Consider the following 16266-nt stretch of genomic DNA (forward strand, 5'->3'; position numbering starts at 1 on the left):
GTCTGAGCTTTTAGCAAAAGCAGCCTCTAAATCCCTATTAAAATTGGATTTTCATTGGCTAATTGAAGTTTGCTAGGATGGGAAAACCTTTTCCTGGTACCAGTAACCTTCTATTTTAATTGCTTGAGGAAAACATTTGCTATTGAAAATAAAATATCTGTAATGATAAGAAAGACTTATTGATAGCTATGTGATCATGGTTACCAGTATTCTGTAGGGATTTGGGGCCAGACTAGTATAATCAATAGCAATATAAAAATCATATAGAAAATTGTGTGTGTGTGTGTGTGTGTGTGTGTGTAGAAATTCTGAGAAGGTGGAAATTCCTGTATGTGGTGTGTGTTTGTGAATGCATCTTCAAATATATTGAATCCTTGCTGTTGCAGTGGTGTTCTCCTGCAATTCCAGTGATTCAGGAGGCTGAAGCAGGAGGATCACAAGTTCAAGGCCAGCCTTAGTAACTTAGCAACACTCTGTCTCAAAAACTAAAAATGGGTAGTGGATGTAGCTCAGCGGTAGAACACTTCTGAGTTCAAACCCCAGTACCCCCCAAAAAAGGTGAATCCTTGTATGTGGGGGATTATTGTGGTGGTAGTCATAATGGTGGTGCTGGGGATTGAACCCAAGGCGTTTGCACATGCTATGCAAGTGCTCTACTACTGAGCTATATATACTCCTAGCCTCCCTCTGTGCCTTTAAAAAATTTATTGGTCCATAATTGCTAGACTTAATATTAGGATTTATTTTGACATAATTAAAAATGTAGGGAGTACATTTTGCCCCAATTAAGTCCCCAATAGTTACTCTTACCTTCCCCCTCTTCTCTCCCCTGTTCCCTTTTCCTCTATACTACTGATCTATTTATTTAAATTTTTTAAAATTTCAGGTCTTGTGGATAAACATAATGATGAGATTCACTATAATATATTCATATTTATACATTGGAAATCGGGCCAGATTCATTTCATTGTATTTCTCTTATCCTGTTTCTTCTCCTTCTCCCTACACTCCCCTTATACTCCCCTGATCTTTATTTTATTTATTTATTTTTGTGTGGTGCCAAGGATCGAACCCAGTGCCAGGCAAGCACACTACCACTGAGCTACAGCCCCAGTCCACTTTTATTTTGATGAAATCCCCCCTTTCCCTTTTTTCACTCTCCCCTACTAATTTTATACTATAGCTTATGCTTATCAGAGAAGACATCCAACTCTTGATTTTCTGAGTTTGACTTATTTCATTTAGCATTACAGTCTCCAGTTCTATCCATTTACCAGAAAATGACATGATTATTACTGAATAATACTCTATTGTGTATACATATAACATTTTCTTTATCCATTCATCTGTTGAAGATAAACACTGGTTGGTTCCATAGTCTGGATATCGTGAATTACAAGCAGCCCATGACCTGGTCAAACAACAATTAGCGGAGGGCCATATACAACCTTCCGTATCTCCCCGTAATACTCCCATTTTTGTCATTAAAAAGAAATCTGGTAAATGGAGATTACTGCAAGATTTAAGAGCCATTAAAAATGAGATGGTTATTATGGGACCTGCTCAATTGGGGATTCCTCAATTGTCTGCTTTGCCAAAAACCTGGTATGTTTTAGCTATAGATATTAAAGATTTTTTTTTTCAATTCCAGTTCATCCTGAGGATAGTCCATGTTTTGCATTTACTGTCCCTGCGCTGAATCATGAAGATCCTGATCAGAGATATGAATGGAAAGTACTCCCTCAAGGGATGGCTAACAGCCCAACTATGTGTCAAATTTATGTTAACAAAGCAATCCAGCCACTTAGAAATCAAAATCCTGAACTACAAATATTTCACTATATGGATGATGTATTGTTAGCTCACAAAGATAAAAACACATTGCTAGAATGTTATGCCACACTTACAAACTTATTAAAAAATTATAATCTAGAGATAGCAATAGATAAAGTACAATTAAATTTTCCAATTAATTATTTAGGAGTTCTATTATCCTCAACCATGGTCCATCCACCAAAAATTCAAATACAAGTAGATCAACTCAAATCACTTAATGACTTTCAAAAGTTATTAGGACACATAAATTGGATAAGGCCTTATCTAGGCATACCAACAGGAGAGTTGGGACCTTTATTTGATATCCTAAAAGGTCCACCAGATCCAAATTCACCCCGCATGTTAACACCTGAAGCAAGAAAGGCATTAAAAATCATTGAAATATATATGGAAAATATGCATTTGAATAGAATTGATATAAGTTTGCCTTTATTATTTATTGTAATACCAACAAAAAATATTCCTACAGGAGTATTTTGGCAAGAAGATCCATTATTGTGGATACATTTATCTTATTCTCCTAACACTATTCTTACGAGGTATCTTGAGGCTGTAGTTCAATTAATACTCAAAGGAATAAAAGCAGCAAAGGGAGTGTTTGGAATTTCTCCCAATAAAATTATTACTCCATATACTATGGATCAAATTGATGAGTTAGCTAATGAGTTAAATACTTGGGCAATAATTATGTGTAAATCTAATGTTTCATTTGATAATCACTTACCATCTAATCCTTTATTGTCTTTTTGGTCTTTGAATCCTGTAATTTTTCCAAAAATGACAAGAAAAACACTTATCATGAATGCTCCAAATATATTCACTGATGGGTCAAATAATGGTACAGCAACAGTAGTTACCCCTGATCAAACTTTTACATTTTTAGTACCCAAACAATCAGCTCAAAAGGTAGAGCTTAATGCAGTATTACAAGCTTTTGTGATGTTTAAAGATTCTGTATTTAATTTATTTTCTGATAGTCAGTATATAGTTAATGCTATAGTATCCCTTGAAGATGCTGGTAGGATTTCCCCTTCTTCTACTGTTTTCTCTTTGTTTTCCACTATACAAAGTCTAATCTGGGACAGAAAAGATCCATTCTTTATAGGACATATCAGGGCACATACAGGATTGCCTGGAGCCCTTAGTTTGGGCAATGATTTAGCAGGTAAAACTACACATGACATACATATTTTCTCTACACTAGAAGAAGCTACAAATTTTCATAAAAGGTTCCATGTCAATGCTAATACTTTACAAAAAGTGTTTTAAAATAACTAAGGAACAAGCCAGACATATAATAAAACAATGTCAAAATTGTGTGACCTTTTTACCACAAGTTAATCTTGGAGTCAATCCTAGAGGAGTGATACCTAACCATATTTGGCAGATGGACATCACACACTTGCCAGAATTTGGAAAATTAAAATATTTACATGTTACAGTTGATACTTCTTCCGGATTTTTGATGGGCTCCCTTCATGCCAGAGAAAAACTAAAGATATTATAGCTCATTGCTTACAAAATTTTGCCACTGTAGGCGTTCCAAAACAGTTAAAAACAGATAATTCTCGTAGCTATACCTCTACCTCTTTTAAACAATTTTGCTCATCATTTGGCATTACTCACATAACAGGAATTCCATAAAATCCACAAGGACAAGGCATAGTTGAAAGAGCTCATCAAACTATTAAAATGTACTTATTAAAGCAAAAAGAGGGAATTGGAAAGGGGTATATATCCCCCAACGATAAACTTAAAATAACCCTTTTTACTCTAAACTTTTTAAATTTGGATTCATCAGGGCTTAGTGCTGCGAAAAGGCATATGTATCCAAAAAATGTACATAAGCCTAAGGTACTTTGGAAGGATATTTTAACAGGACAATGGAAAGGTCCTGACCCAGTGATTGTCTGGAGTCAGGGTTCTGTTTGTGTTTCCACAGGGAGAATAGCAGCCGATTTGGATTCCAGAGAGACTAACCAAAGCGATTTCTACAGTCCAAAAAGAAGATGATTTGACTCAAATCCATAATAGTTGATATCCAGAGCTCCAGCTTGGCTATTCTTACATCTGCAACAGTGATTCTCCCACACCTGGAGGCTAATGAATAATGAACACCATTAAAGCCTATTTCAAATGTAAAAAACCTTGGGCTTGCTTGTGGGATTACCTTCAGACCCATATGCAAGTTACAGGAAGAAGGATGGGATATCCAAAGAAGAGTCAAATCCAGGTGGTAACCAGGATGCTTTTTTCAATATCTATTTTATTATTGCCTTTTCCCACATCATGAAGTTCTGTTTTATTTTTTGAGCTCATACAGACCTAGGTTAATGTTTTTCTGATCAGTTCTATTTTTTGACTGTGGAGTTTTTAAACATTGCAATGGAGATTTCACCTGTGAAAAGCTACAAGGCCTTTACTATTATGTTATGTGTTGTATGTATTGTGTTATGTGTGCACACTTCTGTTTTGTGTCGTATGTCTGTATGTGCATATGTCATATATCATATATGAGGAGCGCTCATTAAAAAATGGATCCAAATTTTTTTTATTCACGTGATTTAAATGGTTTAATTTAAATTGGGTAAATAGCTGTTGAGGATTGTTTTAATATGTGAACAAAAAGGGAGGTTAACAGATCTGTTTGTTTACTTTCACATTTCCTTTTCATTATATTTAATAATTCTGCTCAGGATAATGTAAATTGTTCAGAAAATTGTTTTCTTAGTGCCTGCTGGAATGTTACATAATTTCTTTTTAGCCATCATTGCCAGAATTCCTATCTTCATCCCGGTGCCAGTGAAGACAAAGATAAAACCAAACTACAGCTTCTTTGATAGCTATCACAGTAAATTGTATAAACTGATGCATCACCTCAACAAGTGATGCTCAGTCAAGTAGTTGATTTACTTTGGGAGGAAATGGACATATTGATGGATTCCTCTGCTTTGAACTGCTTGCAGAACTTGCCTGGACTATGTATCACTTGAATGCATTGTGAACTATCTGTTGGTGCAGCAAATTGTGGTAGTGCTTGTGTATCTTTGCAGATGGTGTAATTGGTGGTACAATTTTTCCAAAAAGCGCCGTCATTTGGCTTGGTGTCATGGCATTTTTCATCCCTCCCTTCTGCTAGTTATGGTCTAAAATTTGGGGGCCAACAGAGGTGAGGCAAAGAACGTCACCCCCCCCACACCGGTGCAAAGGTCTATCCACAAGAATGGCTGTATGATGGACCAGTAGTCAGTGACGGGTAAGATCCAATTGCAGTGGTACCAACCTAAGACAGGAGGCTGACGCCTTGAGGTCAGCTCATCTGATGATGGGTAAGGACCATATGTAGTATTGGACAACCTAACAGGCATGGTCCCTAAGCCACATGCTGTTGTTTAATTAAACAGAAGGGGGAAATGTTGAGGGCCACAGCCAAGTTGGGATGACGCATGGCATTTTTACCAGAAGTAGTGGTTGAGAGGTGACATCAGCGAGCCATTAAGATGATGACTTTTGAGTTCTCATTGAGTTCCGGTTGAGCTCTCGCGGGGATTCCTGAAGAGTTCGTGTTGGTTGGTGAAGTTCTGGTGGTGGGAGTTCCTGTTGGTGTGTGGTGTATTCCTGGAGGAGCGGCGTGGGTGGCGTTCGGGAGAGTTCCCAGGGAGTGTGCTGGTGGAGTTTGGAAATAAAGTTTGTTCCTGCTTGAGTGGCTCGTGATTTGTGCCCAGACAGACTGTGGCAGTGAATTATGCTGCTATAAACATTGATATGGCTGTGTCCCTGTAGTACGCTGATCTTTAGATCTTTTGAATAATATCAAGGAGTTAGATTGCTGGGTCATAGTGATTCTATTCCTAGTGTTTTGAGGAATTTCCATACTGCTTTCCAGAATGGTTGCACTAATTTGCAGTCCCACCAGCAATGTATAAGTATACCTTTTCCCCCACATTCTCACCAACACTTATTATTATATTTGTTTTTTTGATAATTGCCGTTCTAACTGGAGTGAGATGAAATCTTAATGTGGTTTTGATTTGCATTTCTCTAATTACTAGAAATGTTGAAGATTTTTTCCCATGTATTTGTTGACCATTTGTATGTCTTGACTTATTTCACTTAGCATTATATTCTCCAGTTCTATCGATTTATCCAACCATCTTTTGAGACGTGTCAAATTCTTTTGCCCATTTATTTATTGGGTTATTTGCTTTTTTGGTGTTAAGTTTTTTTGAATTCTTTATACATTCTGGATATTTATGCCCAATCTGAGTAAGTCTTCCAAATGTTTCAAAATTAGCAAAAGGTAAAATCCAAAGAACAAGTGTGCAGTGTGAGTGAAGGATCACTTTAGGGTTAGAAATTGTCAGCACAAAATTGTTGGGAATTCCAAACTCCTAGAATACAGAACTCCCAGACAAGTTGTATTAGTGGTTCAATGGGAGCATCAATTATTAACTCTCCCTTCCCTACTCAGTTTTAGACCATTGTAACCACTTGGGGGGCAAAGTTGTGTCCACAAAGAAGACTTGGAGTTCTTTCTGGAGCAAGCTGCACAGGGGATCACAGACCCAGTTACTAGTAACTGGAGAATGCCTGCAGGCACATGAGTGACAGTGAACACCTCTGACTATGCTTACCACTACAGAGCAAAGGCCAACCCAGAATCCTAGCTGTGTAGTAACATAGAAGTTGAGGAAAGTAGACTCTGTACCCAGATTGTCTGGATTGAAAACTTAACCCTGTTTCAATGTGTCAGACACATAATCTCACCACGTCTTAACTTCCTCGCATCTAAAACAATACAACTACAGAATGTACATCAAGGGATTGGTGTGAGGATGTAATTAATTAATTCATGTAAAAGTCTTAGAATAGCACTCAACATAAGGTTAGCACCCAATAAGCACCAGCTAGCTATTTTTATTATGGAACAGATAACAAAAGAGAGGTTGGTGGAACATGTACCAGTTTTTAAGGAAAAATAATCACATATACACATAGGTAGAAAGTGGCCCCATTTTGCTCGTCCCTGTAATCCCAGTGACTTGGAAGTCTGAGGGAGGAGGATTGAAAGTTCAACACTCATTTAACAAGAGCCTACTCAAGTACAACAACAAAAAAATAATTTAAAAAGGGATGAGGATTATCTCAGTGGAAAAGTACCCCTGGGTTCAATTCTCAGTACTACCTGAAGAAAAAGGGAAAGAAGGAGGAGGAGGAGAAGGAGGAGAAGGATGAGGAGGATAAAAGTAGTCCTGTGTGGGAGGAGTTACTTGGCTCAGGTTCTCTGAACTTCCTGTGGAAAGATACAGGTCAAGATTGCTCAGTTGCTATGGTGAAGCACAGGACTATAAGTCTTGACCCTGAGTTCAGATGTCAGCTGCCAGGAGAGGAGAATTATGAGTGCAAAAAGATAATTATAATTGGTTGTCAGTACTTTGTCCTTCAAGACTGTCTGCTTTTAAGAAATTTACTCACAGAAAATCCTTTTGATCATAAAACCTATGATCAAAAAAAAAACCATAAAAACAATAAACATGCTAAGCTAGCTCTGGGTCATTGTTCTTCCAACAGAGGATGGTGTCCCACCTGGTCCCAGCTTTCTCTCTGTGTGTGTCTGTTTGTCTTTTCTAATCCCCCCATCACCCCTTGAGTTAACAGCCATGCAGTGGTGGCAGTCTATTTCACATTATTCTCTAGCCAATCAGATAAATTTCTCCATCTCATTTTGGGAAAAGTAAGAGACAGAGATGTGAATGTGCTGTCATCCTCACCCCCACTCCCTGTCTAATCCAGCATGGAAGGGAGAGGAAAGAATATCCTCTGTTCCATAGAACCTTGAGCTGTCAAGAGCAAGGACTCCTTCTTCACCAGACATCAGAGCAGTAGAAGGAAGCCATAAGGATTATGCAGAAGAATTTCCCAGAAAACTTCTCTATACTCATTGGAGAATGCATCTTTTATTATAAGCATCAAATATTGAGGAAACTGAAGTGGTTCCAGAGCACTTAAAAAATGGTTTTAGGGCTGGGGTTGTGGCTCAGTGGTAGAGCCTTTGCCTAGCGTGCATGAGGTACTGGGTTCAATCCTCAGCACCACATAAAAAAATAAAATAAAATAAAGATATTGTGTCCACCTAAAACTAATAAATAAATATATTTTTTAAAAGCTTAAAAAAATGGTTCTAGGCCCTCATCTCTGGCCAATTAAGATAGACTTTCTACAAGGGGAGCCCAAGCAAGGGTGTTTTTTTTTAAATTGTTTCCAAGTGATTTAATGTGCAAAGTTTAGAGCAGGAGCAGCCTCTCCCAAGGATTTGTCCCTCCCCAAGCATTTACCATTCAGATTTGTCATGGAAGACATGTCCTTAGTCTAATTTTTAATTATCTTTTCTTTTTTTAAACCTAAAAGATTCCAAAAGAAAAATGTGGGAGGATATAGTGGTACAGGGCACAATCAAAACACCTTGCCTCCCCCTGCTACAGCACATATCATACCTGACCATAATTGCCTCGGTCACCATCTCTTCACTGAATGCCTGAGAGGGCCAGCCAGGAGCTGTATCTCTTAAGCTTGCTGTGTCTCTTATTCCCCAGAACCTGGAGCAATTTCTGGCACATGCTAATCCCTCAGGAGGAATGAAATTCTACTTGCAGAATGTTTGGGAAAGCAACCATTGTGTAACTTTAGAGAACATTTATGAGCCTGGGCATGGTGGTACATGCCTGTAATCCCTGCAGCTCAGGAGACTGAGACAGGAGGATCGTGAGTTCAAATCCTGCCTATGCAACTTAGTGAGGATCTAAGTAACTCAGTGAGACCCTGTCTTAGTGGTTAAGCACCCCTTGATTCACTCCCCAGTACCAAAAAAAAAGGAGAACATTTATGATATGTTGGCATTTTATGGCATAAAATGAGTTTCAAGAACAAAGTTGTAATTTATAGTATTCATTTCCAATAAAGACTTAACTATTTGTTATTCAACAGGCAAATTTTATCAAGAAACCAAGTAAGTCATAGTGGGGAAAAGCCTTCTTACAACATCCCAAAAGGAATTTGTTCCATTTACTCATATACAAATAAATTTGGCAATGTGAGAAACTCTAACAGGGACCTTAGAGAAGATGCAGAAATTCCTTTTCACTGTTTATTTATAATAAAGATTAATGACATTATTTTAAAACATAACTATAAAACCAGCTTCCATTTTTGACAGAAGTAAGAGGTCCACTTACTTCACTAAAAAAGGCATACAACTTGACAAAATTTTAGGGAACCAGAGATGGACAATAAATTGAAATCCTCCTAGAGATTCAGGTAAGAACAGCACAAATCTATTCCTTTCCCCCAAATCACACTCAGCTCAGTTAAGAGAATGGTAGTTTTCCAGTGTGGAATTAACAAACACCCATTGCCTCTATTGCTGGAGGGGGAAGAATTGATTTCAGTTGGGGAAGTGTTGAGAAATCTTGTGACTTTACAAAACACAACTAGCAAACTTGGTTAGAAATGAGAAGAGAAGTGGGCAGCGGTGGGCACCTACAGTCCCAATTATTTTGGAGACTAAAGCAGGAGGATCCCTTGAGCCCAGGAGTTCAGGGCCAGCCAGGACCACATAGTAAGACCCTGTCTCTTAAAAAAAAATGAACAAACAAGGGCCACAGATTTGTTAGCCCAAGGATGCAGTCCCAGTTGGGGTAAGCAGAAAACCAGACAGAAATTTAATGGAGAGATCCTGAAAGGGTTGAGGCAGGTTTTCCTCACATCCTCAGAAATACTAAAAATTAACTCAGGAAGGGGAAGGAAAGGAGAAACAGAAGACTAAAAGCAAGTTGAAATAAATAGAAAATAAATAGCAAAATGACACACCTGAATTCAACTTCCATATGCATTAAGTATTAGCAGATTAACCACTCCAAATAAAAGGCACAGACTGTCAAATTGGTTTTTTAAAAGAAGCAAAACCCTATATGATTTACAAGATACAGCTTTAGATATAAAAACAACAAAAAAGTGAAAGTAAATAGATGGAAAAAGATAGTGCAGGAAGGTCTTTAGCATTAGAGTGGCTTTATTAAAGAAAACCTCAAGGCAAGGCACACAACCAGAGGTGAAGGAGGATACTTCATAATGGGATTAAAGGAGAAATGAACAATCTTAACTATATCTGCCCCTAAAAACTGAGCTTTGAAATTGATGAAACAAAACTAACAGAAAGAAATAGACACATCTAAAGTTATAGCTGGAGATTTAATGCCTTCCTCACAAATAATTGATAGATGAGTGAAGACAAGACATTGATAAATTATATAAGATTTGAACAACACCATATACAGTCCCTGACAAAAGGGTACCTCAGATTTTGAATTTGCAACTTTTCCCAGGCTATAATGCTCAGTATGATACTCTCTTCTGATACTAGGCATCAGCCACAACCCCATCAGCCACAAGATCACAAGAGTAAACAACCAACAGTCTACAGTGACCGCGATGGTAAGCTATGATGTTCAGTAGGTTAGGCCCATGGAATGCATCTTCAACTTATGGTATTTTTAATTTATGATGGATTTATTGAGACAACCCCATGAGAACTTGAGGAGAATCCACACACTAACTTCACCTAATACTAATCAGAACACTACACCCAACCACATATGAAATATGTTCTTTTCAAGCATATGTAGAACATTTACCAAGATAGCCCATATTGTGGGGCATAAAATAAATGTCCATAAATTTCAAAGGATTGAAATCTTATGGAATGTGTTCTCTGATATCAGAAATAATTAACTTAGAAATCAGGGGTGGAAATTGTTAAAAAAAAATACCCACACATTTGGAAGTTGTACAACACACTTCTAAATCACTGCTGATAAAAGAATAAATGACAATGGAAAGAAGAAAATACATTGATCTGAATGAATGAGGAAATACATCATCAAGATTTATAGGGTGCAGCAAAAGCAGTACTTAGGGAACAATGTGTAGCTTTTTATACTCAGATTAGAAGGCTTGAAACTAAGTTCTCTAAATTCTCACCTAAGAAAGCTACAAAAAGCAAAGTAAACCCAAAGTAAGTAATAGGAGAGAGAGTTTAAGATAAATAAGAGCAGAAATCAGTGGAACAAAACCTAAAACAATAGAGACAGTTAACAAAGACAAAATTGATTTTTAAAGGGTTAATAAAATTAACCAATTTCTAGCAAGACTGTTTAGAAAGAGAAAAAATATAAATTATGAATATGGAGAATGATGGAGGTGGACTACTACAATGAAAGAAGGCAAGTAGCAGACATGTGGGAACTACAGATCCTAAAGGCATGAAGAGGATAATAAGGGAATATTTTGAAAACTTTATGAGAGTAAGTTTGATAGCTTAGACAAACTGGACAGAGTCCTTGTTAAACAGAATTGACCAAAACAGACAGAAGGATAAATAGATGATCTGAATAACCCCACATTTATTAGGTAAACTGACCTTGTTATCAAGAATCCTTGTTAAAGAAGCCTTTGGGCCAACCTGGTTTCAGTGGTGAATTATATCAAACACTCCAGGAAGAGAGAATACCAATCTTATGCAAACTCTTGAGTAATAAAGAGGAAACACTTCCCAACATGACGTCAAATCTAACAAAAATAAGGAAGTAAAATTTAATCTATAGATCTCATGAATATAGATGCAAAAGTCATTAACAGATGTGACCAAATCAAACCCAGAATTGTATATTAAAGTAAAAAGGGACAATATTTGGGGGCTAAGTGGATTTATTCCAAAGATACCAGGTTGCTACAGCATTCAGAATTTCATTGTAACTCACCATATTAATAGGAAAAAAAGGATAAAAGCATGTGATCTTAATAATTTAAAATTTAAAACCCAGGAATAGAAAGGAACTTCCCTATTCTGACAAAAGCATTTATGAAAATCTAGTGGCGAAATATTGAATGTTCTCCACCCTGAGATTGGGAATAAGCCAAGAATATCCACTTCCACCACACTTTATTCAGTATTGTATTAATGGTTCTAATTGATGCAAAAAATCTGGGAAAAACTAGCATAAAGATTGAAAAAGAACTAGTAACAACACAACTATTTACATGAAACATCCTAAGTAATACCCCTGCACTGAAAACTACAAAGTACTTCTGAGAAAATAAAATGATCTAAATAAATGGAGAATTATGCCATGTTCATATATTAGAAGATTCAATATTATTATGATGTCAATTCTCCCCCAAACTGATCTGTAGATTCAATGCAATCACACTAAAAGTGCTGACAGATGTTTTACTAGTTGATTCTAAAATTTATATTCTAAAGTAAAGGACACAGAAATAGTCAAAATTGTTTTGATAAAGAGCAAAGTTGAGCTGGGCGCAGTGGCTCGGGAAGGTGAGGCAGGAGAATTGCAAGTCCAAAGCCAGCCTCAGCAAAAGCGAGGCACTAAGGAATTAAGTGAGACCCTGTCTAAATAAAGTACAAAATGGGGCTGGGGATGTGCCTCAGGTGAAGTTCAATCCCCAGTACCAAAAAAAAAAAAAAAAGTCCATGCTACATTACTTTAATATTTGTTATAAAGCTTCAGTGATCAAGACAGTGTAATATTGGTACAACAACAGGTAAATAGCTCAATGTCACAGAATAGGAGGTCCAGTTATAGTCCCATGTATGTACAGCTAATTGATTTTTTTACTAAAATGCAAGAGCTATGCAATGTGCAAGGAAAGTCTTTTCAACAAAATTAATATTTTATTAATATAATACTGAATAGAAGTATGTTAGAGGTGATATTATTCTCTTATTCCCAGTCTTAGGGTTGAGGACAGTCAATATTTCACCATTTCATTTTCATAGCTACTTTTGTTAGATTAAGGAAGTTTCTTTCTATCCTTGTTTTAAAAAATTCCTTTTCAATAAATTTCACACTGAAAGAACTGAATAAAGGAAAGAGGGGGAAATGAACCTTGACACTTCATACAGAACCCAAAAATTAATTTGAAGTGGATCTCAGAATTATGTTAAAAGCTTAAGCTATAAAGCTTCTAGAAGAAAACACAGGAGAATGTCTTCATAACTTATTTGCATAGGCCCCAAAAGCACAAGTTGAAGACTGAGAAATACCTGTAGCACCCACCAAAGAGAGGACCATTATGATCAATGTGGGTAGAAGGCCCAACACAAAATTATCTTGGACTTCTAGAATAGGATTTACTTGTGTTCCTCACTTTCCTCAAAAGGAAAACCTTACCATCAGCTACCTGTCTCATCTCCCTTTACAAAGCAAGGAACTGAGACATACAAAGAGAAGATGTTATCCACTAGCTTTTTTTTTTTTTTATAGTGCCAGGGATTGATTGAACCCAGGGCCATGTGCATGCAAAGCAAGCACTCTACCAACAGAGCTATATCCCCAGCCCCTCCACTAGTATTTTTGACCTCAGCAAAATGGCAGAGTAGGCAGCTCCAAACTACCATCCCTCATCTCTCCACAGAAACATTGAAAAACAAGTAGCAACTATAAAATCAACTTTGCTAGAAAACAGGCAGTTGGAAAAACGTCAAAGGTTTTTATCAACCAAGAAAATGCTGAGTCAAGAAAAAGACTGTTTCAAAATAGGAGAGTATTTACTACAATTTTTAAATGGGGGGAAGGAAATTGTAGAAAAGTTTTGTGGCATTTGTACTCTCCCTGGCCCAGCCCTCTTTGGCTCAGCAGCAGTCTTAAAGACTGTGTTCCCAGTCTGGGACCCTAAATCTTCATTCTGGAGGGAGCAGAGGCAGAGCTTATTTGCAAATTATTGGTTTGTTCTAACCTGTCTGGGGGACAACTGCAGGACTGATGAAAGGCATGTAACTGTTTTTCCTAACTTGGAACCCATGTGACAGAGAGGAGGGTAAGTGACAGTCATTGCTCAAAAACACTGTGAACAAAAAACATGCAGTACCTGGGGGTAAAAGATTAAAGTTGAGACATACAATGTATTGCCTAAGGCCTGAGAGGAAAAGCCAGGGAATGAGTTTATTTGGGAAATTAGGACAATTCAAAAGTATCTGAGTGCCCTGGAGAATTGAGAAAATGACATGCATGCCAGGGCAGAATACATGTTCAAAACACACCTGAGAAGACCCCAAACAAGGCTGACCTCTAGTCTCTAGGGAGCCAAGGCACTTATTTTAAACCACCTTCTTTTAAATGACCAAGTGTTAAAGAAGTGCCCCAGCCCACAGCCAATCTACACAAACTAAGAGAAGGGGGCTGGTGTTTATTTCATTTTTTTTTTAATTTAGCCTCTAGTATTGAAGGAAATCTCTGTCAAAACTCTGGCTAAACATAAGCTGAACTTCAACAACCAATAAAAGCAAACTGCGAGGAAGAGGGAGAATCGGACTTTCAGAATCAATACATTATATTTAAGTGTCCAGCTGTGAGTGTCCAGGCTAGTCCAGCACTAGCCTGGAGAGGAAGAGGCTAGGCTACCATGCTCACTGCTCCATAAATATTTTGATTGAAATTGGTAGAAAACTAGATTTTATTCAAAGACAGCTTTGAAGAAAGAAACCTATTGTTTCAAAAATTCTATCTTCTAAATTCCAAAGGTGAGAAGAACTTTTAAAGAAGGGGCAGTGGTAGCAAGTGAGATTGTTGTAGGGACAAATGAGGCAAGGCACCAAAGATAGCAGTTTTATTTGGCTGCAGCCAGGTTCAGAGGGCACAGCTTTTGCTGTAATCAATTAATCCCCTGAACCCTGAGTTCAGGGAATTTCAGAGTTTTATACCCAGCATGTAAGGGGAGGGGCTCAGGAGTTCATAGTCTGCCAAAGTTCACATAAAAGCAGCTTTTTCTTTCACTGCTTTGGGCAAGTTAACTCTTCAAGGACAACACCTGAGAAGGGGAGAGCTTCTTCTCCCCTTTCTTTCCTCCCCCGCCAGCTGTTACCATGGAGCCCACTTGTAACTTATCTTAAAAATGTAGACATCTCTGTGAAACCCCAGCTCAAGGCCAGAGGCCTTGTTTGCACAGTTCTACAAACTACTATACTGGATATGTTTGTGAAAAACTAGTAAGGGGGTGTCCAGCACCTGGAGTGCTGGTATCTTCACGGCCAGTGGCCAAGTAAAACAGGGCTACACAAAAATAGGAAGTTTATCTACATTGAACTCTTTTGCAGAGACTTTTTTGCTGACAGTCCTAAAATCAGCCATGGTGAAGAGGACTTTCCTGTGGAGAAAGGGGGTGCCACTTCAAGATAAAGGGCAGGAAATGTCCATATGCAGAAGTTAGTCTGTGCTGCACAGGCCTGAGGAGGGGCTCTCTCCTCTCTCAGCTTCTTGGCATCCATGGGGCTATGGGGGCTGCCTTTGAGGCTTCATTCTCAGCGGGGGGAGTTGTTTCCAATCGGGAGAACAACTGAATTCAACAACTGAATTGGGAGAACAACAAATTCCCCTGAATTCAGACTGTGTCACAATTTTCAAAAAGCTCACAAAACATACAAAGAAACGACTAGGATCCATTCAAAGGAAAGGCAAACAAACTGACCAAACTGTCCACGAGTCCAGACATTGGACTTAATAGACAAATGCATTAAAACACTGGTCTTCTACACAATAAAAACCTAAAGGAAACCATGAACATGAACTAAAGGAAACCAGGAAAAACCAAAACAAAATGAGAATAACAATAGAGAGAGAGGAATCATAAAAAGAAACCAAGTAGAAATTATGGAGCTTTAAGGTATGATAACTGAAATGAAAGATTCACAAAGGGATTCAGAGCATATTTAAACATGCAGAAAAAAGAATTAACCCATTTGAAGATAGGACAGTTGAAATTATCCATTCTGTGGAGCAAAATGGAACAAGAATGAAGAAAAGTAAGCAAAGACTAAGCTACCTACAGAACACCATCAAATAGATCAATATATGTATTATGGTAATCTCGGAAGGAGAATAGAGAGAGAAAGAAATGAAGAGTTCTTGGATGACTGAAAATTTTCCAAGTTTGATTAAAAATATGAATCTACACATTATGCTAACTGAAATAAGCCAGACACAAATCATAAATATTGTATGATTCTACTCATATGCAATAGCTAGAATAAGCAAATTCAGAGAGATAGAAAATAAATTAGAGTTTATTGGAGACTGGGAAAAAGGAAAAATGGGGAGTTGCTTAGTGAGCAGAATTTCTGTTTGTGCTGATGAAAGGGTTCTGGACATGGTTACTGGTAGTGGTTGCATAACATTATAAATGTAATTAATGTCTCTGAATTCTTTTCTTTAAATGGCTAATTTTGTGTTACACACATTTTATCATAAAATTTCTTTAAAGAGTGATAAATTGTACTTCAAAAAATATATAAACAAAATGTGACTAGCAATTTTAATATGCTTAAATATTTAATTTAATTTACTGAATTCCTTCTCTGGG

Source organism: Spermophilus citellus, assembly GCF_964194105.1.
Source record: "Spermophilus citellus genome assembly, chromosome: 7".
Taxonomy (NCBI): Eukaryota; Metazoa; Chordata; class Mammalia; order Rodentia; family Sciuridae; genus Spermophilus; species Spermophilus citellus.